We start from the raw sequence: 27608 nt of genomic DNA, 5'->3' as shown, positions 1-27608 counted from the left end.
TGATGTAACATCCATTGCCCAGTTTTATGGGTATGCAATTTTTGTCAGTGAACTGTTGCGTATGCTGAACCACATTTTTTATATGATTGTACGCCTGTAACCTCGATATATTTTTTTTATAGACCTGAGGATGGTAATAAATACTGTAAGTAGGCTGTTTAGGTTTTCTCATTGGTAACGCCACGTAGCGCTCTGTATGAAAATCACTGGCTGTGCTGTGTGCAGTCTGTGGCTAGTTTGCATTGTTGTCTGCCATTGTAGTGTTGGGCAGCGGCAGCTGGATGTGAACAGCGCGTAGCGTTGCGCAGTTGGAGGTGAGCCCGCCAGCAGCGGTGGATGTGAGGAGAGAGATGGCGGAGTTTTGAAATTTGTCATGAACTGCTATATATATTATGACTATTAAGGTAAATACATTGTTTGTTCTCTATTAAAATCTTTCATTTGCTAACTATGCCTATCAGTAGTTAGTGCCTTCCGTAGTTTGAATCTTTTATTTAGCTGGCAGTAGTGGCGCTTGGTGTATTGCAGTAGTTCGAGTAACCAAGATTTTTGTGAGGTAAGCGGGTTGTGAAACGCATAGGTTAATGTTAGTCAGGGCCATTTTTTTTGTAGGGATTTTTGAAAGTCAGATTGTGTTGCGCTAAAAATATTGTGTCAGTTTAAGCACAGTCCTGTATAATTTTTCTAAGGGGACGTTTCAATACTACCGAAACTAATAATGCAGTACCTGTATTAAGGCAGCGATCGTGACAAATGAACTGGTTTTTAGAAGAAGACTACAGCATAGAATGTCGGTGACTTTTTCATTGTATTGCGTGTAAGTCCACGAACAGTAGCAGTTTGAGAAATGTAAATACTTGCTATTGTCTCTTCCGTATGTCAGTACTAAATTAAGGGAAAAAAGTGAATAAACAAATGCTTTGGCGTCTGAATAAGCAAGAGAACTGGCTTTCAAAGGTAATATTCAAAATGTCGCCCACCAGCTTCAATGCAAGCTTAGCGTCCGCCATGGTACAGACCGACAAACACGTTATAGTTTTTAATCAGGAATTACCAAGCAGACAGCAGTAATATTGCATCTGGTGTAGTCCATGTGAACGGTAACTGTTAGCGTTCCTTAGAGGAAAACCAATCTGGGCGTAAGGATGAGAGAATCTGGTGAAGTGGCAGGTACTGGTACAGGCTCTTTCGTCAAACCCAAGGATCTGAAAAAAAATGGTATCAGCAATACAACTAGCGACTAGTCTCTCTGTCAACCTTTCATTTGAAAAAGCGTACAGCAACGAAAGCTTAAATGTATTTTTTGCGAACTTATGGAACTACAATAGAAGTCCATAAGGTACCAAGATTACTAAGCGTAATTTAAGTATTCGGATCAGGATGCTCATCGAGTTACGAATGTTGCAGTTTCATTAAGAACTTGCCTGCTTACTCATAAAAAAAAGAAAAAGAAACGGCGAGATGGACAGAAACAGAAAGTGACTTGTGCCAGCAACACCTTTGACAATGTCCTCTCTCTCCTTCACTCTCTCTCTCTCTCTCTCTCTCTCTCTCTCTCTCTCTCTCTCTCTATGCCTCCCCACCATCCACTTTTCACGCACACATGATGGCGAAGGCCCTCAATGAACTGCAGTGGTACATATATATATATACAGGGTGGTCCATTGATCGTGACCAGGCCAAATGTCTCACGAAATAAGCGTCAAATGAAAAAACTACAAAGAACGAAACTTGTCTAGCTTGAAGAGGGAAATCAGAAGGCGCTATGGTTGGCCCGCTAGATGGCCATGCCACAGGTCAAACGGATATCAACTGCGTTTTTTTTAAATATGAACCCTCATTTTCATTACGTATTCGTGTAGTACGTAAAGAAATATGAATGTTTTAGTTGGACCACTTTTTTCGCCTTGTGATAGATGGCGCTGTAATAGTCACAAACATATGGCTCACAATTTTAGACGAACAGTTGGTAACAGGTAGGTTTTTTAAATTAAAATACAGAACATTGGTACGTTTGAACATTTTATTTCGGTTGTTCCAATGTGGTACATGTACCTTTGTGAACTAATCATTTCTGAGAACGCATGCTGTTACAGTGTGATTACCTGTGAATACCACATTAATGCAATAAATGCTCAAAATGATGTCCGTCAACCTCAATGCATTTGGCAATACGTGTAACGACATTCCTCTCAACAGCGAGTAGTTTGCCTTCCGTAATGTTCGCACATGCATTGACAATGCGCTGACGCATGTTGTCAGGCATTGTCGGTGGATCACGATAGCAAATATCCTTCAACTTTCTCCACAGGAAGAAATCCGGCGACGTCAGATCCGGTGAACATACGGGCCATAGTATGGTGCTTCGATGACCAATCCACCTGTCATGAAATATGCTATTCAATACCGCTTCAACCGCACGCGAGCTCTGTGTCGGACATCCATCATGTTGTAAGTACATCGCCATTCTATCATGCAGTGAAACATCTTGTAGTAACATCGGTAGAACATTACGTACGAAATCAGCATACATTGCACCATTTAGACTGCCATCGATAAAATGGGGGCTAATTATTCTTCCTCCCATAATGCCGCACCATACATTAACCCGCCAAGGTCGCTGATATTCCACTTGTCGCAGCCATCGTGTATTTTCCGTTGCATAATAGTGCATATTATGCCGGTTTACGTTACCGCTGTTGGTGAATGACGCTTCGTCGCTAAATAGAACGCGTGCAAAAAATCTGTCATCGTCCCGTAATTTCTCTTGTGCCCAGTGGCAGAACTGTACACGACGCTCAAAGTCGTCGCCATGCAATTCCTGTTGCGTAGAAATATGGTACGGGTGCAATCGATGTTGTAGGATTCTCAACACCTACGTTTTTGAGATACCCGATTCTCGCGCAATTTGTCTGCCACTGATGTGCGGATTAGCCGCGAGATCAGCTAAAACACGGATGATGTCGTCCAGAATACCGAACAGCATAAGTAGCACACGCCCGTCGGGCATTTTGATCACAATAGCCATACATCAACACGATATCGACCATTCCCGCAATTGGTAAACGGTACATTTGAACACGTGTAATGTATCACGTTTGTGACTATTACAGCGCCATCTACCACAAAGCGAAAAAAGTGGTCCAACTAAAACATTTCTATTTCTGTACGTACTACACGAACATGTAATAAAAATGGGGGTTCCTATTTAAAAAAAAAAACGCAGTTGATATCCGTTTGAACTATGGGAGCGCTATCTAGCAGGCCAACCATAGTGATCTGGTTTCCCCCTTCAAGCTAGACGAGTTACGTTCTCTGTAGTTTTTTTTTTTCCTTTTACGCTTATTTAGTGAGATATTTGGCCCGGTCACTATCAATGGACCACCCAGTATATTAGAGCAAGTGAAGGATATTTTTTTTTTTTTTTGCCCCATTGGTTGTTGGAACAGATTCAATAATGTCGAGCTTTCACTCCACTTTAGTTCTTGTACGTAAGCTGTGCTAGTATATTTAACAGTTCTATTAGTAGTAGCTTAACAGCATTATTATTATGAGTGCTCAACTGCCCGCATCCACTAAAGAACGAAGGAGGGCCGTGTTAGTTTTCTGTGCACCAGAGAGACTAAACCTGTCGAGAATGTAACAATCTCAGTGAACAAAAGATTAGTGAGTGGTTAACTCGTTCTAAAAGCGGATGTGTGTGCGTTGGGAGGAAGAGAGTTCGTGTTGGCCATCTACTTCGGAAAGTGGACAGGAACATCGAGATAGTCGAGCGAATCATTTGTGACGACAGTAATGTTTATTGTCTTAGGTGTTAGCAAAATTGCAAATACTGCCACGATAATGAAAACAAAGTACAAAGGAATTTTGTATTTTCACAGACCCCTTACATCGTTTCATGTACAAAATTATAGTTAACAAACAATTCTTTGTAGTTCTGCAAAATTAACATTTTCAAATTAATGCTTCCTTTATAAAGAAACCCAGAATGCTGCCTGGCTGCTACAGGAAACGTGTTACTGCTACGGAGCATGCAGACGGTAAACACGCCACAGGAATCACGGTCAGAAAACAAGCGAATGCACCAAAACATGGCAGGCGCACTTCAGCAACAAAACAAACACAAAAAATATGGGCTCTGCATGGAAACCAGTGCGTTTACGCCCAGAATACAACAGGTCCGCTACACAGCAGCACGCAATTTTTGCAGCTGGGCTGTGTATTCCCCCGTTCAGGAAATTTTAATTGCTTTTTATGAGCTCTCTGGCAGGGGATCTGACAGAAACCGCGCCGGGAACGATACCTTCGGGACGGAAAGAGACTGAATTTTACGAACGCACCTTTCCGCGCGGTAATGGCTTTTTGTTATGAGAATTGTCACTGCAAGAGGAATATATGACCTCCCTTAGATAAGGGGTCCACCGACGTGGCGTGACAAATGAGGTGACTCGTGGTGTATCATATACACTGTCCGGTTAAAAGTTTCCGGACACCTACTACTGAGCCGGGCGGTGTGGCCGAGCGGTTCTAGGCGCTACAGTCTGAAACCGCGCGACCACTCCTGTCGCAGGTTCGAATCCTGCCTCGGGCATGGATGTGTGTGATGTCCTTAGGTTAGTTAGGTTTAAGTAGTTCGAAGTTCTAGGGGACTGATGACCTCAGATGTTAAGTCCCTTAGTGCTCAGAGCCATTTGATTTGAACCTATTACTGCACACTAATATGGTGTGCGTCCACCCTTTTTCTGCTGGGGACACTTTCGACGAGATGTCTGAATAAGAAGAACGTGACCTTCTTCCTCAAAAGCCGGAACTAGAGAAGGTAGCAAAGTTGGACTATAGGATCTGACGCGAAGTCGACATTCCACACTGAAGGGCCAAAGAAACTGGCATAGGCATGCGTAGTTAAATACAGGCATCTGGCGCAGCTGTTAGATTAGTTACTGCTGCTACAATGGCAGGCTATCAAGATTTAAGTGAGTTTAAACGTGGTGTTATAGTCGGCGCATGAGCGATGGAACATTGCACCTTCGAGGTACCGAGTGTACCGTGAATATCAGGAATCGGGCAAAACATCAAATCTCCGACATCGTTGCGACCAGAATAAGATCCTGCAAGAACGGGACCAACGACAGCTGAAGAGAATCGTTCAACGTGACAGAAGTGCTACCATTCCTCAAATGGCTACAGATTACAATGCTGGGGCAACAACAAGAGTCAGTGTGCGAACCATTAGACGAAACATCACCGATATGGGCTTCCGGAGCCGAAGGCCCACTCGTGCGCCCTAGATGACTGACACAAAGCTTTACGTCTTGCCTGGGCCCGTCAACACGGACTTGGGCTTTTGATGACTGGAAACATGTTGCCTGGCCGGACGAGTCTCTATTCAAATTGTATCGAGCGAATGGACGTGTATGGGTATGGAGACAACCTCATGAATCCATGGACCCTGCCTGTCAGCAGGGGACTGTTCAAGCTGGTGGAGGCTCTATAATGGTGTGGGGCGTATTCATTTGGGTTGATATGGGACCCCTAATATGTCTAGATACTACTCTGACAGGTAACAGGTACGGAAGCATCTTACCTGATCACCTGCATCCATTCATGTCCATTGTGCATTCCGACGGAATTTGGAAAATTCCAGCAGGACAATGCGACACCCCACACGTTCAGAATTGCTACAGAGTGGCTCTAGGAACCCCCTTCTGAGTTTAAACCCTTCCGCTGGCCACCAAATTCCCCAGACATAAACATTATTGAGCATATCTGGGATGCCTTGCAACGTGCTGTTCAGAAGAGATCTCCGTACTCTTACGGATTTACGGACAGCCCTGCAGGAATCATGGTGTCAATTCCCTCCAGCCGTACTTCAGACATAGTCGAGCCCATGCCACGCCGTGTTGCGGCACTTCTGCGTGCTCACGGGTGTTCTACACGTTATTGCGCAAGTGCACCAATTTCTTTGGCTCTTCAGTATAATTAAATCATGAGGTGTTCTATTGGGTACTGGTCGAGATTTCGGACAGGCCAATTTACTTTCAGAATTTTAGCATCCAAAATCCAATGTCTCACAGATGCTCCTCTATGTGTGACTGCATTACCATGCTGATACATTCATCGTCCCTGAAACACTCCGCTACTGTGTGCAGTAGACAAATGTGTTCGTATGCTTCCTCATTTAGTGTGTGTTCAAGCGTAACCTGGAAACCACGTCCTAACTACGAAAAGATCCCCACATCATAATACCACCTTCTCGGTACATCACTGTAGCACAACTCATGATGGTACCAGATAGTGTTGGTCCAATCCAAGGCCCCACACTGCCCGTACAACAGTTGCAACAATCACAGGCCTGCATTTTGAGTGTCTTCCTCATCCATCATACTCACCAGACCTTTCCCCAAGTGATTTTCATATGTTTGGAGCACTCAAAGACACAATGGGAGGAAAGAAGTTTCGTTCTGATGAAGAGGTACGCCTCGCGATGCATGAGTGGTTGCGCGGACTACCAAAAGAATTTTTTTCTAAAGGAATTTATGCACTTTGTAAGCGCTGGAGGACTTGCATTGAGCCGGCCGCGGTGGTCTAGCGGTTCTGGCGCTGCAGTCTGGAACCGCGGGGCTGCTACGGTCGCAGGTTCGAATCCTGCCTCGGGCATGGGTGTGTGTGATGTCCTTAGGTTAGTTAGGTTTAAGTAGTTCTAAGTTCTAGGGGACTTATGACCTAAAATGTTGAGTCCCATAGAGCTCAGAGCCATTTGAACCACTTTGAACTTGCATTGAGCGTGGAGGAGATTATGCTGAAAAGTGATACAGCTTTGTACCACTTCTTCACAATAAATAATATTTTAAAAAATATTTCAGGTTTTCATTTAAATCACCCTCGTCGCACTCTCGTGCTGCCACAGAAAAGTGTGCAGGTGCTGCGTGTAGCTGGATCCACGTCTGAAGACGCATGTTAAGTGGTGTATCCTCTAAGAGTTGTTGAATAACTTGTTTGGTGAAAATCTTACACTGATTTCCCTGCTTGTTCCTGAGATTCTAAAGCATTCACTCATTCAGGATTAATTCCAAGACGACAGGTTCTTGTTCCAAAGTTTTTTTGTGCCTCGACTCCTCTGTCAGCTCTTGTAATTTCTGCAAGATCTTTTGCTATCACCCTGCATTTGGACTATCAGACCAATTGTGTGATTGGATTGAGGAGTTCCTAGATAACAGAACGCAGCATGTCATTCTCAATGGAGAGAAGTCTTCCGAAGTAAGAGTGATTTCAGGTGTGCCGCAGGGGAGTGTCATAGGACCGTTGCTATTCACAATATACATAAATGACCTGGTGGATGACATCGGAAGTTCACTGAGGCTTTTTGCAGATGATGCTGTGGTGTATCGAGAGGTTGTAACAATGGAAAATTGTACTGAAATGCAGGAGGATCTGCAGCGAATTGACGCATGGTGCAGGGAATGGCAATTGAATCTCAATGTAGCCAAGTGTAATGTGCTGCGAACACATAGAAAGATAGATCCCTTATCATTTAGCTACAAAATAGCAGGTCAGCAACTGGAAGCAGTGAATTCCATAAATTATCTGGGAGTACGCTTTAGGAGTGATTTAAAATGGAATGATCATATAAAGTTGATCGTCGGTAAAGCAGATGCCAGACTGAGATTCATTGGAAGAATTCTAAGGAAATGCAATGCGAAAACAAAGGAAGTAGGTTACAGTACGCTTGTTCGCCTACTGCTTGAATACTGCTCAGCAGTCTGGGATCCGTGCCAGATAGGGTTGATAGAAGAGATAGAGAAGATCCCACGGAGAGCAGCGCGCTTCGTTACAGGATCATTTAGTAATCGCGAAAGCGTTACGGAGATGATAGATAAACTCCAGTGGAAGACTCTGCAGGAGAGACATACCTTCACCGAAGAGTCAAGCAGTATATTGCTCTCTCCTACGTATATCTCGCGAAGAGACCATGAGGATAAAATCAGAGAGATTAGAGCCCACACAGAGGCATACCGACAATCCTTCTTTCCACGAACAATACGAGACTGGAATAGAAGGGAGAACCGATAGAGGTACTCAAAGTACCCTCCGCCACACACCGTCAGGTGGCTTGCGGAGTATGGATGTAGATGTAGATGTAGAAATTCAACTGAACGTGTTAACAGTTACGTGTTAGAAACAGTTTGAAGTTCACCTGTTGTCCATCAGTACGTTGGGAGCTCGACTGGAAACGTAACGTCCTCTCCACTACACGCCAGCACCACTCGTCTCGGTCATTCTACGTCACTCTGGAATCTCACAGAGGGTTCCTCTTCATTAGTCGACAACGGCTCACTACGCGAAACCAAAGCAGCAAACGCGTACCAGTACGAGGAGGGTGCAACAAGCATTCCAGCCGCCAGAAATTAGTCGGAGTTATTTCGCCCGCTCCAATCGTTTCCGTCGTGCTCGCAGTACCGAATTTACAGGGGCAATACCAGTTCTACATCGCGAGAAACATGTCACAGAAATGGTATCCAGCAATGTTTTCGGGAACACGAATTTCAGCAACAAGTTGGGCAATATTGTTGGATACTGCATTTTCAGCAATAGTTGCAGCAACAAATTTCTGTTTTACTTCGGCAACGGTATTGACACGATAATTGGCGATAGGTCTCGACAAAAATGAAAAGAAAAGCAGATATCGGGCTTTGTGAGTACAGTTCCATTTATGCAACCGAACTGTTTCCGAAAACTTAGCTCGGGAACGGATACTGCGTAAGTGATTTTTCAAGAAATTGTAATCACAATTTTGACTATCTCGTAAATGAAGCTGGCCGCAGAACTGAAACGACCGGTAGCTATATGAGAGATTGTATTTCAGTGACTACTAAGCTGGTTATCATATTTCGATTTCTGGCTAGAAGTGATTAATATAAAACAGCAATAGTCGCTTTAAAGATTACTTCTTATCAGTACACATCCTTGTGCTAGAAATTCGCAATACAGTGCCTTAGATGACCAAGAAATAATTCGTAAAGGTAAAATTTAAACGACGTTCGAACTTGAATGGTTTTTACTGAAACTGACATTATTGTTAGGACTTTTCTCCATAATGGAAGAATTTGTACTACACATTACCATTAAATGTAGATAAATAAACCTCCCACAGAAATTTAAATTTAAATACGCAACCATTCATTCTGCAAACTCTTACTGAGTTAAAAAATAAAACAAAATAAAAAAATTCTGTTTCACAGAAAATGCAGCTCACATATACATCAATCCAATCTGTACGTTCCATCAACATTTACAGAGATATGCTTTCAGAATATGTATTTGTTGAGAAACAGAATTGCGTGTACCATGACCAACTCAAGTAAAAAACACAATTACTCGCATATAACAATATGTATACAAATCCATAAACCTGTAAATGATTTCATAATATCTGTTAACATTTATGTGCGAAGTCACCATAAGAAAAAATCGAATTTGTCCGGAGAATGTATCCGTGAATCGGGATAGCTGTTAAGGATTATTATGAGACAGTCCGCGTATGTATATTGTGTCTCTTGGAAAATAGCTCACCTGTAGCCTCCAGCAACAAGTGTGAACAAATACTTGACTTTAATCGAAGAAGCTCGAAATAGAACTATACAGTTCCTCAGATTCAAGTTCTTGCGAGAGTAAATTTTAACCATTTTCATCGTATCTTAAAAACTTGATAGTTACGTGATAGTGATTTGGCGAGTACAAATTATACCATTTCATTATCTATTCAAAAACTAATAATTATATGGTAGCTATTTAGTCATATTAGTCTGAAAATTTAATTGTCTACTTGTTTCACAGCAACACCTTTGTAGCTTGAGTTATTTACTCACCATACTGTTGCATTTTTCATGTGCAAGTATTTTGGTGCCGCTATGTGCACTGAACAAAACTCAGCAGCGACATTCTGAAGACGAAATAACTTGGAACTGTGGAAGAATAATGCAGCCAGAGAAATGTATACCGAAGATTCACATTTGCCTCTGCTTACGAAAGATATGAAACAATAGTGAAAACACCGACATTTATCGCTCTGTAGTATGTCATAATAAAAGATTTCTTTCCATTAGTGACTGTAATATAAACTCTCAGTAACTCGGTAATAGCAACCAGTTCTCTTTGTGAGGAATTGTTTGATTATTTTCATGATACTCTGTCTCTATTGAATATATTTATTTCGACTTTATACCACGCACTACTTCCATGAGCGAACAAAACAAGATCTTCCATATCCTGTTTTGTTCTCATACATAAAGAGCTTCTCAGAAAATATGTAATGCAAGAGATCGAATCCACAGTTTCTACAGGACAGGAAGGCAGGAAGACGAATTCAGCAGCAGTATCATAAATCGAGGACGATCTGTTGATTTGTCAGATAAGATTTACAGGAGGACTCTATACTCTCTAAAAAGCTCAGAGTACGTACAAAGTTATAAAAACTGGCTTCCTTATTGGCGGAAAAATAAACTTGTACAGGTTACAGAAATTGGCTTCCTGTCTGGTGGTACAATAAAATTTTATTTCGTAATTTAGGTGGAAGTAAGAGAAGTATTTTACTTGGTAAAATCTGACAAGTTCTGGTTGGATAGATCGAGTCCAGCTCTGACGAAATAATTGTGAAAATTACTTCAAGTGTCTTTTGTTGACAATCCGAAGGTAACCAACTAACGAAAATTAATCTAATAACTGTCTTGTTTCGAAACGGAGAGCTGATAACCACGAGGGACAGCTGAAAGTCTTATTGTGTATTACTTTACTATGAAAGACTCTACGCAGTCTACAAAAAGGAAGGTATTGCGATAATTTTACATACGTATGTTCTGCTTGTGGCCAATAAAAAGCAAAGAGGCAGTTCCGTTCGTAGTTCCAACACTAAGAGGTAAGTATATTATTCAATATACCAAAAGAAACTTTAAATTTTCGTATCTGCCAAACTAGTATTTTTTCTTTTGGTGTACGCTTACGGGATACTTTCTTTCATCTAGCACAACTGCTTTTTCGCGTTGGGACTTCTTTTCCATCACTGTATTCAGTGTATTTTCGCTTCCAAGTTCTGTAGACATAGTTACAACTCATATACTTTGTTGATGTGATGTGGCAATATGCGATCGTTTTTTGTTCTCTGTGCCTCTGGAAACATCTGCTCTTCCTCTGTGTACATATTTCTCTTTTCGGACTAGTCTGTCTTTGTTTGCGTGCGTGTTTCCTGGCGCGTGTGTCCATATATAATTATATGTCCATTTTTTGTAAATCGGGGAATGATATGTACAGACCAGGAGAACTTTTGAAATTGAATTTCATTGGTAGCTATAGTTATACGGATGTTGATAAATTATTCCTGGACAGTGGGCACCTTTCTGGATCAAATTAAGTGACTTTATATCCTTAGATTATTCTTATTTCTAAAAGTGGTTCTGCGAGTTCATCTGTTGGTTTGAAAGAGTTGTATATAATTTATGAAAAATTTCAGCAAAGGAAAAATATGCTCAGAAGTTATAACATTTCCAGTTCTGTGAACCGGTTTGTAGAGGACGATCTTGAAATGAGACCGAAAACAATTCTTATTGCCGTTGGACATCGAAAACTTTAACTTAGCTTGATGAGTTGGCTGAAAATTCGATCCCATGGGGCATTACAGAAGGAACGTAAACAAGCTAAGCCACACATTTATTTTATATCATCTACTCTTAATAACATCCGCATTGAAAATAAACATTCGTTTACGTGCTCTAGAAATTCTGTGATATGCTATTTCCAAATGAATTAATTTCCAAATTGTAATTCAACACTGCGAACCTCTTTCGTCTGCTTGTTGTCATATTTTAGAAATGTGCTAGGCGGCAACTTCTTGCACGTTCTGAACTGCATATGGTGTGTCTTTTCGAAGTCAAGTAACGAAATATTTAGCTACAAACGTCAGTTGCTCATACTATATCCAGAATGAGAGCAGTGTTGCAGTCATTTACGTTCACTGTGTCCCGTTCCCAATATGAACCGATTTATTGTAATTCATTGTTAACCTAGTCCATTAGCTTTCTGTGAATTTTAACTTTATTCGGAATGTTCCCTTCGAACCTGATTAAAAAAGTCAAGAGTAATTACACAAGTGGACATCAGCTATACTATCGAAAAAATGGTCCCTATTTGAACATGAAAAAGGCGAATACGCTCCTGTTTAAAAGACTCACTGAAAAGTGGGGTACCAGCGGAGTCTTTCTACTTTCCTCAGCATCCTTAAAAATTTTTCCCACAATTTTGGCATGAGAAGATATTCCTGCTCTTTTTAACGTGCAACTCACCCCTCATTCCCAAAAACTCCCCTATCTGTGACTCGCTCACACCCACTAGTCCATAGTTGTAAGTCGCTCATATTCATCCACTCCCACCTGTCTATTCTTACCCACTTATTCAGCTCAACTCATTGTCATTATCTCTTTGAATCTGCCTGTCACTATCTCAAGTGTAAAAGTGACAGTCTCATCCGTTCTGTCCTACTATTACTGACTCTTTTCATTATCGCTGACTCACTCAAGCTCTCTCTTACTGCTACTATCTCATTCATTCCTACCCTATGCTACCGTCCTTCTCACTATAACTATTTCGCTCTTCGGCGTTATCATTGTCAGAGTCTCTCTCCCATTATAACTGACTCTCACCCACTTACACTTTCTCTCTCTCTCTTTTCCTGTCCCACTGCCACTGTTTCCTTCACTCTATTCCTAGAATTTTTCTCTCACTGTCAACTATGTTGCACTGCCAATGTGTCTCTCTCTTCCTCTCACTGTCTCCTTCATTGTCTCCTCCACTCTTTCTATGCCACAACCACTGTCTACCATCTTCCCGTATTTATTAATTTTCTGTCTCTTTCCCATAGCCGCTGTCTCCTTTTCTCTCAGCGTATAAACGCGGGAATATTTTCTAAGCCCAAAAGAAATTTTTCACATGAATGTAAAATGTGGTAACTGGTACCCCACTCTTCGGTCAGAGTATTTTAAAGAGGCATATTCGCCTTTTCTGGCTGTTTAAGCGCATGTCACTCACATGAAAAGAACTTTATCGCCCAGTAAAATTTTAATAGTTTACTCATGCAAAATTGCAATAAAGCAAAACAACTGTTACACCACAACCGGATTTTATGTGCACAAAAATTGCATGTGCTTCTGTAATACAACACGGTGTTTCCAGAACCCTTCTGATGATAACGGAGACACTTTACAGCATGTTTGTCCGTGCTCTATCAGTTTTATAGGCTAAGTTTTCGTCTCTCACCGGATTTTACATGCGTATTTTACGTATGGAAGTTTGATAACTTGGACCCTCTGTATCTCTGAAGCGGATAATAATATATAGAAAATTTTCCAAACTGTTCGGGATCGAGATCTTAAGAATACATCATAAAAATTACACCTATTTCCTGTGCGTGGCTATTTTAGAACCTGCGACTCCGTTTTGGTATCCACAAAATGTTTTTAGATGTTTCTCGATAACGGATAAAGATTTTTGGTAAAGGGAAGATGGCATTTCTAGGCAAATGCCTCGACAATACGTCGTAAAAATTTGATCAATTTGCTGTAGCTATTTATTATTTCGATTTCGCCTCATACCGAATTTTATGTGCGTATTTTATGTGTAGAAGTAGGGTAAATTTGAACCTCTGTAACAAATAAAGATCTCAAGAAAATTTTCAAAGTTGTTCGAGATCATGATCTTAGAAATATGTCATAACAATTTCAGCCATTTGCTGTGCATAGCGATTTTGGAATCAACGGTTCGGTTTTGGTATGAAAAATGAAAACTTTTTTTTGAAGTTTCCTAAGGAATCGCCCATGAATTAATGGCGCTTCCATAAGGCAATTAAGGCCCCACGTAGAGGAAATCAAATGCAAAAGAATTACCCGATCTGATCCATTTGCCTAAGCAGGAGGAGATACGCGATTATCATACCTTGTTCCTATACTCTAGGATTGTGACACTAAGACAATCCTCTTGCTCGGTATACAAATGGCCAAAGACTGTCCAAAACACCGATACTACCTTGCTGTCACCAAAATGACACGAGGTATAAGCCCCAACGCATGTTTTTACGTGTGGCCTTTTTGGAATGTATTAGGTAGTGCATGATCTCGCATTCTTACATGAATGTTCACATGAATAATTTTCTTTAGATTTAATCATCTTGCATGTAACGTGTAACTTACTATGAAAATAAATGTATAGAGAACATGGTACGAACTGTCATTTCTCAAGAACATTAGGATAGCCATGATCATCAGCTGTGCAACTAGTTAGATATTGTAGGTGCAGCTCGAAGTTGATGAAAGTTCGGAAGGCGCCTGGCTATTCTCAGAACTGCACCTTGTTTCTCTTGATATAATTACCGATGGCATCTGCGCCGTAGCAGCCAAAGGCCGGCCATCAGGAGCGTGGCAGGACAAGCCGTGTTTAGAGTTCATTAGGTAGCGGTGCCCTCAGCGGTTTTCTGGAACAAGCGCGCTACCGACTTCATTCCTAAGAGATGTTTCAGAGTAATTTTTTCCGCTGCTCTTTTTGTTCTCGTTGCCGCTGAAAAGTGTCCCTGCTCACTGCAGCAGGCTCGCCAGCTTTTTCTGCTAATTGGCTGCCTCGACAATGTGCTTTGCTTATAATTGGCTACATTTTGTTTGCCGTCCCAGTTGCCAGCAGCTGCAGTTGTGCGCGCACGCAGAACGGACAAAGCTACAATGCACTGGCTGAATAACGAAACACATCAGCCCCATTGGAAAAGCGACCTTTTGTCTAAGATCACAAGAAGCTGGTGCTTCTATTATCACCACGGCTACACACACTTTTATTCATCTTAGACTTCTCAGCAGATAGTGGCATTCTTCGTAAACCTGGCATATCTATATGTTGAGAAGCATCAGGTATTCATTGCAATTAGCGACAAACAATGTAAGTAGCGTAACTCCGAGTCAAATGAAGGGCCGGCCACATGGAACACTAGATTGACAGTACATATCCCTCTTCGCTCCAGCAAGAAAACATAGTGTAAGCTGTGATCCAGTTTTGGTGGATTCGTGGAATATTCTGTAATACTCCGCTACGTTTCCCCTTCGTTCTTCATCATAGTATGTCCGGTATGTAGCTATGTCGCTTGAAAGATTATGACGAGAATTTCTGACGTTAATGTTGTGGATGATCTATTACGCGTGATTGTGAGAAGAAAGATTCTGATGTTCACGTCCCAGCGATGATGAAGTCTTCAGAGACAGAGCACAAACTGGATGACTCAATGCAGCCATAGTGGTATTGGCCTTAAATTGTATAGGGAAATAATAGAAAATTTTAAACTGGTTGACCAGGGCCAGTTTCGTCCCGAATGCATGTTTCTTAAAGCTGTACCATCTCACTTAACCATGAGAAGGTAGTGAGGGGGGAAGAGAGAGAGAGACACAGAAGGAGGATGGGGTAGAGAGAGGACGGGGAGATTGGTTGGTTGGTTGGTTAATTTAGGGGAGGGGACCAAACAGCGAGGTCATCGGTCCTATCGGATTAGGGAAGGATGGGGAAGGAAGTCGGCCGTGCCCTTTCAAAGGAACCATACACGCGTTTTCTGAAACGGTTTAGGGAAATCGCGGTAAAGCTAAATCAGGATGGCCGGATGCGGGTTTGAACCGTCTTCCTCGCGAATAAGTGTCCAGTGTGCTAACCACTGCGCCACCTCTTTCGATAGGACGGGAGGAAGGTGTGAGGGAAGAAAGAGAGAAAAAAAAGACAAACTGATCATAGAGTGTACAAGCTGGTGCAAGTATACCTCCTATTCCTCTTGAATAAGTGGCATAGATGGCTGAAATCCGATTTCAGTACTAATGAGTTAAAATCCATATCTGGCCCGAATATCCAGTTTTTTGTGTCTTTACTGATTCGTTGAATATGAAAGCAAGGCTGCTTCCTTGTACAGCGTTCCACAGTCCAACATGTGAAATATATACATTTACTAATGTGAAAGTTGTTCCCATCTGACAGTTGGAGCGACACTGTGCATCTAGTGACGAGAAAGTCTGAGTTCTATTACAATCACGTGCTCCTTATGAACTATGTTAGTTCTTAATTCTTTTCCTGCACAACGTAGAAAACAGTTAGTATATTTTTGAGTCTTAAATGGTTGTAAATTATGAGTTACGGATTATGGCAAAAGAAATGTAAATAGAGCGAAACCTCTAGGTATTATATAAGTGCACTTCTACATGTAAAAAGGGCTGATACACGGTTTGGCACTTTGCTTTGCTTATTAAACACTACGACAAAAGTCGCCAAAAATGCATTTTTCGTTTAATTATTGAGTGTGGTATGAGGTTCTTTAAATTCAAGGTAGACGTATGACTCAAAATTTGTTCTGATATATAATTATGGAAACTCGAACCTGCCTTAAGCGAAACATTTTTATTTAACACTCAAATACGTCTCAGCGAAGTTTCACCATCGTCAGTGGGTTGCTTTATTTTCGTCAAATAACTTGTAAAGAAATTATGATTGATAATAAACAGGTTTGAGATTGTGGTATTTTCATTTATACATTGAAGCGCCAAACAAACTGGTATCGGCATGCGTATTTAAATCCAGAGATATGTAAATAGGCAGAATACGGCGCTGTGGTTGGCAATGCCTGTATAAGACAACAAGTGTCTGTCGCAGTTGTTAGATCGGTCACTGCTGCGACAATGGCAGGGTATCAGGATTTAAGTGAGTTTGAACGCGGTGTTGTAGCCGGCGCACGAGCGATAGGACACAGAATCTCCGAGGTAGCAATGAAGTGGGAATTTTCCCCTACGACCATTTCTAGAGTGTATTGTGAATATCAGGAATCCAGTAAAACATCAAATCTCCGACATCGCTGCTGACGGAAAAACATCCTGCAAGAAAGAGACCAACGACGACTGAAGAGAATCGTTCAACGTGACAGAAGTGCAGCACTTCCGCAAATGGCAGCAAATCTCATTTCTGCGCCTTCAACAAGTGCCAGCATGCGAACCATTCAACGAAACATCATCGACATGGGCTTTCGGAGCTGAAGGCCCACTCTGTACTCTTGATGACTTCATGACACCAAGCTTTACACCTCGCCTGGGCCCATTAACACCGACAGTGGACTGCTGATGTTTGGAAACATGTTGCCTGATCGGACAGGTCTCGTTTTAAATTCTGTCTAGCGGTTAGACATGTATGGGTATGGATTCTACACGTCAGGAGGGAACTGTTCAAGCTATTGGAGGCTCTGTAATGGTGTAGGGCGTGTGCCGTTAGAGGGATATGGGACCACTGAAATGAAATGTGTGACGAGGGCCTCCCGTCGGGTAGACCGTTCGCCTGTTGCAAGTCTTTCGATTTGACGCCACTTCGGCGACTTGCGCGTCGATGGGAATGAAATGATGATGATTAGGACAACACAACACCCAGTCCCTGAGCGGAGAAAATCTCCGACCCAGCCGGGAATCGAACCCGGGCCCTTTGGATTGACACTGATACGTCTAGATACGACTCTGACAGATGACTCGTACTTAAGCATCGTGTCTGATCACCTGTGTCCATTCATGTCCATTGTGCACTCCGACAGACTTGGGCAATTCCAGCGAACAGTATGACACCCCACACGTCCGAAATTGCTACAGAGTGCCTCTAGAAACACTCTTCTGAGTTTAAACACTTCCGCTGGCCACCAAACTCCCGAGACATGAACATTATTCAGCATATCTGGGATGTCTCGCAACGTGCTGTTCAGAAGAGATCTCCACCCCTCACGTACTCTTACCGATTTATAGATAGCCCAGCAGGATTCCTGGTGTCAGTTCCCTCCAGCAGTACTTCAGACATTAGTTGAATCCATGTCACGTCGTGTTGAAGCACTTCTGCGTAATCGCGGGAGCCCTACTCGATATTAAGCAGGTGTACCAATGTCTTTGGCTCTTCAGTGTATAATAATTAACAGAAAAAGTGTACGCCTTAATATCACGTAGGCTACTGATGCTTATGTGGCTGTCCGAGATTTGCAATACAGCTGACATTGTGCTCCAGTTTTCCTTCTGCAATTAATCACAATTTTTCATTGGTACGTTACGTACAATTAGCAGAATGTTAGACCTAAAATGAAAGTATTACTTTTTGTTCATTTTAAGTATATCATTCCTATTTAATTCCTACATCTACTCCGCAAGTCACACCTCGAGCAATTGCACCCTACAGACCAAACTCGCGTCCGTAATTTGGTCTGATCGGGCTGTCTCTCCGTCCACTGCTACAATTGAACTGTTCAGATGGTTGTGGGTGCGCAGACTGGACGACAACCATAAGATCACGACGTGGAGAACAACCAGTCGCCAGCCGGTGTGGCCGTGCGCTACAGTCTGGAACCGAGCTACCGCAACGGTCGCAGGTTCGAATCCTTCCTCGGGCATGCATGTGTGTGATGTCCTTAGGTTAGTTACGTTTAATTAGTTCTAAGTTTTAGGCGACTGATGACCTCAGAAGTTAAGTCCCATAGCGCTCAGAGCCATTTGAACCCTTTGAACAACCAGTCGTCCAACTGATTGTTGTAAAGTTGCACATGATATACACTTATAGATTATTAAGAGGAAAGTTTTACGCGCTGTATTCTAAACTACTACACTATCCGAATTTTTTTTTTTTTTTTTGCTCTTTATAAAAAAAGCACTTTCAATAGTCTGTCAATTTGACTGGTCCATCGATAAGAATACTGGACATTACTTAAGACATACTGTACCGTTAAACGAGAGACTGAGTCTGTCGTTAAGACGAGTAAAACATATAAATCTTTTTATGGGTATATTTACTTTTTATTAAGTTACACATTTCTTACAAGTCATTTAATTGAGAATCACGAGTGAAATGGGAGTAATAGAATTGTGCCGTGTCTATGAAACACCCTGCTGATGTAAAGAACGACCCGTATCTTGGATACTGTCGGCGAATTTGATGATGAACCTTCACTACTAATACGTGAAAAAACATTTGTTTGTCAACGGTTGCACTGGGAAACTGGTCAGTGGATGATGAACTGGACAAGCCATCTTTGACGGGTATCTGGTGTTGCTGCTTGTGTACTGACATACTTCTCAGATAGACTGACGATGGCGCTTAGCTAATATTTGTTTGGGTAGGCTTAGGTTATTAATTTTACCATCCGGTTTTTGTTCTGGGGCAAGAGACTTGAGCGCAGGTACAATAGATTATACGAAATTTCTTCATCTTTTGTTTCACTTAATCCTTATAATGACGTTCTGTCACCGTCATCAAGTGCAGTACGATTCTGTTCAAGACACTTTTTTAAGTGGATGGTATGAGATTGGGGTAGAAGTAAGAAGTCCACATTCGCTATCACCTTCAAGACCACAGTCATGCAGAAAGTGTGATGGTCCTATTTTACTCGTACCTTCTGCTGAACGATTGTCGATTCATGGAAGTAAAAATAATATTTTGGCGAAGGAGACATCGTCTCTTTCTCACAGCTTGACCCGTTGTCGTACCTTTTTGTGCATTCAGTTCTCTAGGAAAACAGGTCCGCAAGTTGTTCCTATTTTTCTGCACTTCTGCACTTCGTAGCCTGCAGTTATAAACATACAATTTAGTTGAAAATAATAGTGAAACTTCCTTGTTCTTCTTCTTATTATTATCACTATTTTGCAGATATCTAGTGACTGGGTCCTGTTTCAACACGCTGTCATTTGAATATCTGATCAGAGTGTCTACAATACGAGGTACTGTAAAAACAGCGTTTGAGCAAATGTGGGATATTCTTCAACCATTATATATGACGAATAAAGAAGAAAATGACTGGTTACAAACTGCTACAGAATTTTATCATGGAACTAATTTTCTAAACGTACTTGGAAAGACCCACGGCAAGCATATATGGGTGGTGAAGCGAGATCATTCCGAATCTTCATATTTTAACTACAAAAAGTTCATCTCTTGTATGACATTGTAAATTGGTTTACTTAAACATCGATTCATACGGGACAGTTACATTCGGAGTTAACTGGAAATTTTTAACATGGGTAAACGGTTCTCAGGAAAAATTCCGCCTCGGAAGAAAACTGCCCAATGATGAAGAGGGAGAAGGTGTACCATTTTTTGCTATAGGTGACGAGGCCTCTGGGCTAGGAAATCACATATTATGTCCACATTCGAAAAAAAACTGCACTAAAGCAAGAGAATGTTTAACTACAGGCATACTAAAGCGCACCATATGGTCCAATTTACCTTCGGTAATATGGCCAACAAGCAAGTGACACATTTTTCGCCGTCCAACACACGCATTTATTAAAGCACATTCGCAGATACACTCTACGTTTTCCCTATGGATAATTACATAGTTAAGGATCATATGACTGACGTACGATATTACTTAGCGTATTTTTCTTTATTACAAGGCTCTGTTTCATTTCAATATGACGAAGCATTACGATGTAATATATTTGAATAATACATACAAAAAGAAAAATATTTCCAAATTTGTGGTAAGTTCCTATGGGACCAAACTTCTGAGGTCATCGGTCCCTTAAGCTAACTAAAACTAACTTACACTAAGGACAACACACACACCCATGCCCGAGAGAGGACTCGAACCTCCCACGGAGGGAGCCGCGCGTACCGTGGCAAGGCGCCCTAGACCACGCGGAAGAAAAAGAGAACATACATTATTTTATTTTTTCTTTTCTATCACATAAATTCTATCCCGGAACAACTACTTAACAGACTTCCAGCCATAAAATTATCTTGATATTTATGAATGGATATTCGTTTAAGCTCTTTTTATACAAAGCTGGTCGTTTGTCGACTACTTCGATTACAGTTTCGATCTTCGGTTATCAGCGCCATTTCACCGCCTGACACTATGTACAGGAAAGAGCGCCAGGCAAAAAATTTGCTTAATAGTGGAAAGTCTGCACACTCGTATAGTTCGGCTTGCTGTTTAAGCAGTCGGCCGATTGCTGGAAAACAATGAAGTCTGAAGAGAATCGAAGGGTCCATTAAACTTTACTGTCGGTAGATTTTAAATGTTTGAGTGTGCGCGCTCCCATTTGTCTTCGTGGTAATTAAGAGACCGATCCAACTATTGGCCGATTAAGAATCTTCAGAGTGCATTGTCTCGTAAGTGCTTAGCAGAAGGTTCATTGAACCACCTTACGACTAGTTCTCCGCCGTTCTGCTATCTAACACCACGCGGGAAAAACCATCACATAAATCTTTCTCTGCGCTCTCCGATTTCACTTATTTTAGAAAGATGATCATTTCTCACAGTTCAGTTGGGCGTCTAAAAATATTTTTGCAATTTTTATAAATGTACGTAACATAATATAGAAGAAACATAATTAATTACAGATGAAGGACTGGAGACAAATATCAGTTGTACTGCGAACACCAGACATCAGTATGTGACAATAAGGTACATTCTTACGTTTTTCTGTTAAGTATTTTATAAAGGAAATTATCGTAATCCCGAAACTGTCAAGTATTATCAAACAAAATTTCTTTAGATGTTATTTGACAGAGAATAAATGAACGAACTGATGATGCTGAAGCATCACCGAAACATGTTTAAGAGTCAAACAAGAAGAATTTTCAGTGTGCATTACCTCGAAAGTGTTTGATCAAGTCAGAACTGCATTTACATAATTATATATCAGAAAGCAAATACGTACGGATCCAAAGATGAATTTATTATAATACATAATTTGCGTTACAGTTAACATAAATGTATACAGAAGTGGACAGACGAACTGAAATGGCAATTGTCTGCTACTAAAAGAGAACATTTAACTATCAAAGATATACAGAAAAATAAACAAATCTCTTCCACGTTCTTAACGTAGACATTCATTTCATTTTCAATATCACGTATTTCCTTAAAATATACATAAATCCTTTTTCGTAATGAAAACTGAAAAATGTTCTCCCAACAGTTGGACGTTAAGTATTCAAATAAACAAAACACGACACTCTAGTATTTGGTTATAATGCCATTCCTATGAATAAATGCTGGTGAACGCCTTGTCACTGAATATACGCGTGCTTGCTGGTTAATACAGATCAGTTTTCTCGCATTCCTGCACAATAGTGTATTTCAGTCTTGTTTTACTTGTGATGTAGTGTTCCCTGATCCCCTCTTCCAACCCTTGCCAGATGTTCGCGATCGTTTTCAAGTAGCGTGTCTGAGGTGGTTTTGTCACTGTACGTGGTGTGTTATAGATGATCCTTAACCTAACAACTTCAGAGTTATCCTTAGAATCGTTGTCTAGTTGCAAGTAGAAATTATTTCTAACGTTACATTTCGAGCGCTTCTGTGCAGATGTTCTTTTAGTACATTCTTATCAACATATGCAACATATCTGTTTATGTTGCCATCAACAAAATGTTACCTCACCCACACTATTTGGCGCTATAAGTCCCTATACGATACGCTGCCACCCATGTGTTTGACCGAAGCCTCCATATTTTTACGATCCCACTCAGTATTTTTCTGCTTCCACATCTTTTATCTTCCATCATTTCCCTATATATTGCACCTGCTTCCAGCTGACCATAACACACGATCCCAGAACTAGCTTCGTTGCATACATTTTGTGAAATAGTAAAAGTATGGTCGCATTTCTTTACTTACGATCGGTTTCGTCCTTGGTAATCTGGAATTGTATCCAGTCTGTTCAGAACCTTAGGAACTATTCTTTCGTCTACATCGACATATACGCATACATACTCCGCAAACGACCGTACGGTGCGTGGCGGAAGGTATCTTTTACGACAACTAATCGTTTCCTATTCGGTTTGCCTAGGAGACAGAGTGAGGGAAAAACGACTGTCTGTATGCCTTCATATGAGCGCTAATTTCACGTATCTTATTTTCGTGGTCCTTACGCCCAATGTATGTTGGCGGCAGTAGAATCGTTCTGCAGTCAGCTTCAAATGCCGGTTCTCTAAACTTTCTGACTAGTGGTGTCCGAAATCAATGTCTTCTTCCCTCCAGGGATTTCCACTTGAACTCCCAAAGCATATCCGTAACCCTTGCATGCTGATCGAATCTACCGGCAATAAATCTAGCAGCTCGCCTCTGGACTGCTTCGATGTGTTCTTTAAATTCTACCTGGTGCAGATCCCAAACACTCGAGCAGTACTCAAGAATAGGTCGCATTAACGTCCTATATGCAGTCTCCTTTACAGATGAACCACACTTTCCTAAAATTCTCCCAATAAACCGAGGTCGACAATTCGCCTTCCCTACCACAATCCTTACATGCTTGTTGCTTTTCAAATGGCTTCGCAGTGTTACACCTAGGTATTTAAACGAATGGAACAGAACACTACTAATGCTGTATCCGAACATTACGGATTTGTTTCTCCTACTCCTCCGAAAAACGTTCAAATGGCTCTGAGCCCGATGGGACTGAACATCTGAGGTCAACAGTCCCCTATAACTTAGAACTACTTAAACCTAACTAACCTAAGGACATCATCACACACATCCATGCCCGTGGCAGGATTCGAACGTGCGACCGTAGCGGTCACGCGGTTCCAGACTGAAGCTTCCAGAACCTCTCGGCCACATCCCTACTCATCCGCATTAACTTACATTTTTCTACATTAAGAGCCAGATGTTACTCATCACACCAAGGAGAAATTTCGTCTAGGTTATCTTGTATCAACCTACAGTCATTTATCTTCGACACTTCCTGTACACAGCATCATCATTGAAAAACCGCAGATTCCTGCCCACATTGTCTGCCGGATCATTTATGTATACAGAAAAGGCAACGGTCCTTTCGGGAATCACCTTCCCAAAATGTTTTCCCAGACATGCTCTAATTTCTGTTGCGGCTATTCTGGGATACTGCTTCACCGTTTTCATCATTTTCCTTTTATCTATAGAAGAAAGTTTTGGCAGAGTACCTGGGTAGGCAGATTCAGTATTGTATTCCTCCTTTTATAGCGTTGGATGACACACCACACAGTGGACACATTTCTGCGTATGGCTTCTCCAGTTTCTTTACATGTCTAGTTTCGTTCACGCATACATAATATGATTGTGCACTCCTTTACGCTTGCGTCTTTTCCGTTCACCCCCATGTGGGCAGTGGCCATTCGTGCCTGAACTTGATTGTGCACTTCATGACGGTAGACACGAATGAGGACGTTTGAAGGTACAAATGCTAACATTTTCTCCATTTATTGTGTTAACTGTTGTATCATACAGCGCATTTGAATACTTGTGTCACAAGGTAACGTAAAGTTTTTGCTAGAAATCATATGTTGAAGAATGCACGCGTACTTGTATTATTCGTGTAATGTGTGCGTGTTTGAAACACACGATAACGCTTCATGCAATCAGGAAATAATTCCGCCTTCTGTGTCGATTAATTCGACATTTAAAACAGCATATCCATAGATTTCAATACTTCTTTCTCCTCTGTATATTATATTGAAAGTCTTGTCATTGTATAACGACTAGCAAAATAATTGTCGAGAAACATATGTAACGCAATAAAGAAGGCAGCAACAGAAATAAATTTCTTACACACTTGAGAAAATGGCAACCCAAACAAGCCACCATCATTTTTTAAGTGCCTGGAACAAATTAGAAAATGTAAGTTTGTATTTTTTCTCCTGGTGTCTATAACAGTTATTGCTTTCTATTTGTGAGGAATACGTCTTCGTCAGGTGCTCCAGTTTTGTTTCAGCTTATTGAATGATATACATGTGTATGTGGGTTTTCAAACAGTTTCCAAATTATTCACTGTTCTGTGGACATGGTAATGCATTGCTCTTTCTTTCTAGTCTTAACAAAATCTTTGGTTTTGGTCTTAACAATGGGCCTGGTTGGCGCGCTAGCCTGCAGCAAGTGTTTTGCAGTAGCAAGTAGTGTGTGAGAGTCTGTGTGTAGGCATGTGTAGCAGGCCGCTCTGGCCTGTCACCTTTGTTGAGTAACACGAATTGCACAGGTTTGTATGTATGATAGAGGCACATATTCATTAAGGAAATCAGTAACTGTTACAATGGAAGTTTGTGGCATCGATGAAATAAACGTAAGCTTTGTTCCCTGTTTGATGACATGTTATTATCCTTTCCAAAACCTAGCAGTACAGGATTCTATCAATGAAGTTTGTGAATTTCATACCTACACAGCCCATACGTCACAAAGAGGAGAAAAACATGATTTTGACATTTTGGTATAACGACTGTGCGGAGTTTTCAGTTCATCGACAGTTTCGGCTGCTTATTTGGTAGCTTAAGTATGCATATGCTGCATTCGACACCTGCCTGTGTATTTTTCACATCATAAACTGGTTTGACCAATATGTAGCCAACTATCCTCCACGTCACTGGGAACGTGTAGGTGGCCATGCTAACATATTCCTATTATTTAAGCTGAGTAGCAACAGACGCAATTGTAGAGAACTAAGTGATTCTAATCGGCAGCTACTGAAGTATAATATGGAATAGTTTATTACCTTTGGGTCAGTTAAAGTACTTTAGACAATTCAATGAGCAGGCAAAGTCGCCCCTTAGTTTTAAACTCAGAGAAAGGGATAAACAAAGAATTAAATATATTCTATAGTAAATCACGATTCCAGTTAAATAATTTAGGTTTTATAAAAAAAGGTAAACTGTATTTCTCAACTCCTATACAGAGTTCGTAGGCCCAGAGGGAGCACAATCTGCACTAAATCCACTGCTCTCCTGGCCTTGAATTTGAAAATGTTTCTTCGCAGTACACGCACTCTCTCTCTTCATCATTGTTGTCGAAAAAATGTCTTCTAGGGTTGAATTTCCTGTTGATCGGACTCTTCTCTCTACTGCCTTTTTTCTCTTCGGCTGCTTTCCGTTTTTCTTCCTTTTTCTTTTCTTTCTTTACTTGCCGCTTGTAGTTCACTCTTAATAAGGACTCGCTATAATAATCGCCGCGTAGCCCTTCTTTCCGAAGCTGCTTTTTCCGTTTTCCCACTAACTACAGAAAGTGGCCAGAAGCCACCACCGAGATGACCACTTCGCCCACATTGACGCCACGACACAAAAGCGGTATGCTCTCCAACAGTATGATTAAAATTTCAATAACTGAAGTTGGATTGAGTAGTCAAGATATGACGATTTCCACACAAGTTCATCGAAAAGAAGTAATTCACGTTCCCTCCCATACACAAATTGATTATTTATCTTATATCAGGATAACTAAAGCCCACGAAAAATTTGTGGTCCTCTAGTTTCTGGAGGACCACAGACAGTCGGCACGGCGACTATTGTCTCGGTTCCCCTTGCTGCGGCAGCAGTGAGAGGCATGACGATATTGGCATGCACCTGTTACAACAACACTGGACACAGCAGTGTCCAGTATCACCACATCTTCATTTTTGACGAGTCTAGGCTCTGCAAACAGCATCACTGCAGATGGGTCCATGTGTGAAGGCCCCAAGGGGAAGGAACATTGCTAGATTGCATTCGTCACAACACATGTAAGCAGCACTTAGTGTGATGATGCGGGGTAATAGTTAGTACACGACACCATCAGCTCTGTTTCATACAGCCTTAATATGAGCATTACGTTCTGATTTGTTAAGACTGGTGGATGTACTCGATCTTCAGTGTCTATGTGATGTTGTCCTTCAACAAGATAACTCAAGACCGTGTTGGCCTGGCCTACACCAATACAAAGGGAATTCGACTGTTGCACTGGCCAGCACGTTCTCCAGATCTCTCATTCACTGAAAACATTGAAAACATATGGTCACTGATAGCTGAGAGACTGCCACACCACCACCTGCCAGCCACTATCACTGAATAACTCTGGCATAGTGTTGAAGAAGCATGCAGTAACCTACAGTACCTGTCATCCAAGTTCAGTTCGCTATAGCCGGGTTATAGCAGCTATTGCTTCCACAAGTAGCAGCTCTGTGTACTAAATTTCGACGTTTTAACCCCCCGCCCCCTTCCCCCACATATTCATTTGTGTATTCTCCCTACTAAGTCAGTGGACATTTGTATAAAGACAGTGATATTTGTAGGAACATTAACACTGCCTTGTGGAATAGTTATGCATAGTGTATACACAGCAATACGAGTCCAGTGTATGGGCAAATGCAGTCAAATGTTTTTGTCTTTATTCATCAGCCTTCTGTCTAGTTTGATGCGGCCCACCACGAATTCCTCTCCTGTGCCAACGTCTTCACGTGAGAGTCCTGCTTACTCAATGATTTGCTGAATACATTCCAGCTTCTGTCTTCCTCTACAGTTTTTATTCTCTACTTGCCACTCTACCGCAATAGGAGTTAATCTCTGATGTCTTAATACATGTCCTGTCATCATGTCCCTTCTTCTTGTCAGTATTTTCCATATATTCCTCTCCTTTCCGATTCTGCGCAGGGTCTCCTCATTCCTTACCTTACAAGTTCAACCAATTTTCAACACTGTCTGTAGCACAACATCTGAAACGCTACGATTCTCTTCTGTTCGGTTTTCCCACAGTCCATGTTTCACTACCATACAATGACAAATGATACCGCATCTGGTGTCAATAGTAAAGTTGCACTGGC

General features: G+C 41.4%; 1 pseudogene; it reads left to right on the top strand.

Moving 5' to 3' along the window:
• Positions 1-1145: 1145 nt before the first annotated feature.
• The window catches only part of LOC124803243, a 45986-nt pseudogene continuing 19523 nt past the window's right edge, over positions 1146-27608 (top strand).

Source organism: Schistocerca piceifrons, chromosome 6, assembly GCF_021461385.2.
Source record: "Schistocerca piceifrons isolate TAMUIC-IGC-003096 chromosome 6, iqSchPice1.1, whole genome shotgun sequence".
NCBI classification, from domain to species: Eukaryota; Metazoa; Arthropoda; class Insecta; order Orthoptera; family Acrididae; genus Schistocerca; species Schistocerca piceifrons.
Note: the sequence above shows the minus strand (reverse complement) of the source record. Positions and strands in the feature narration are given on the sequence as shown.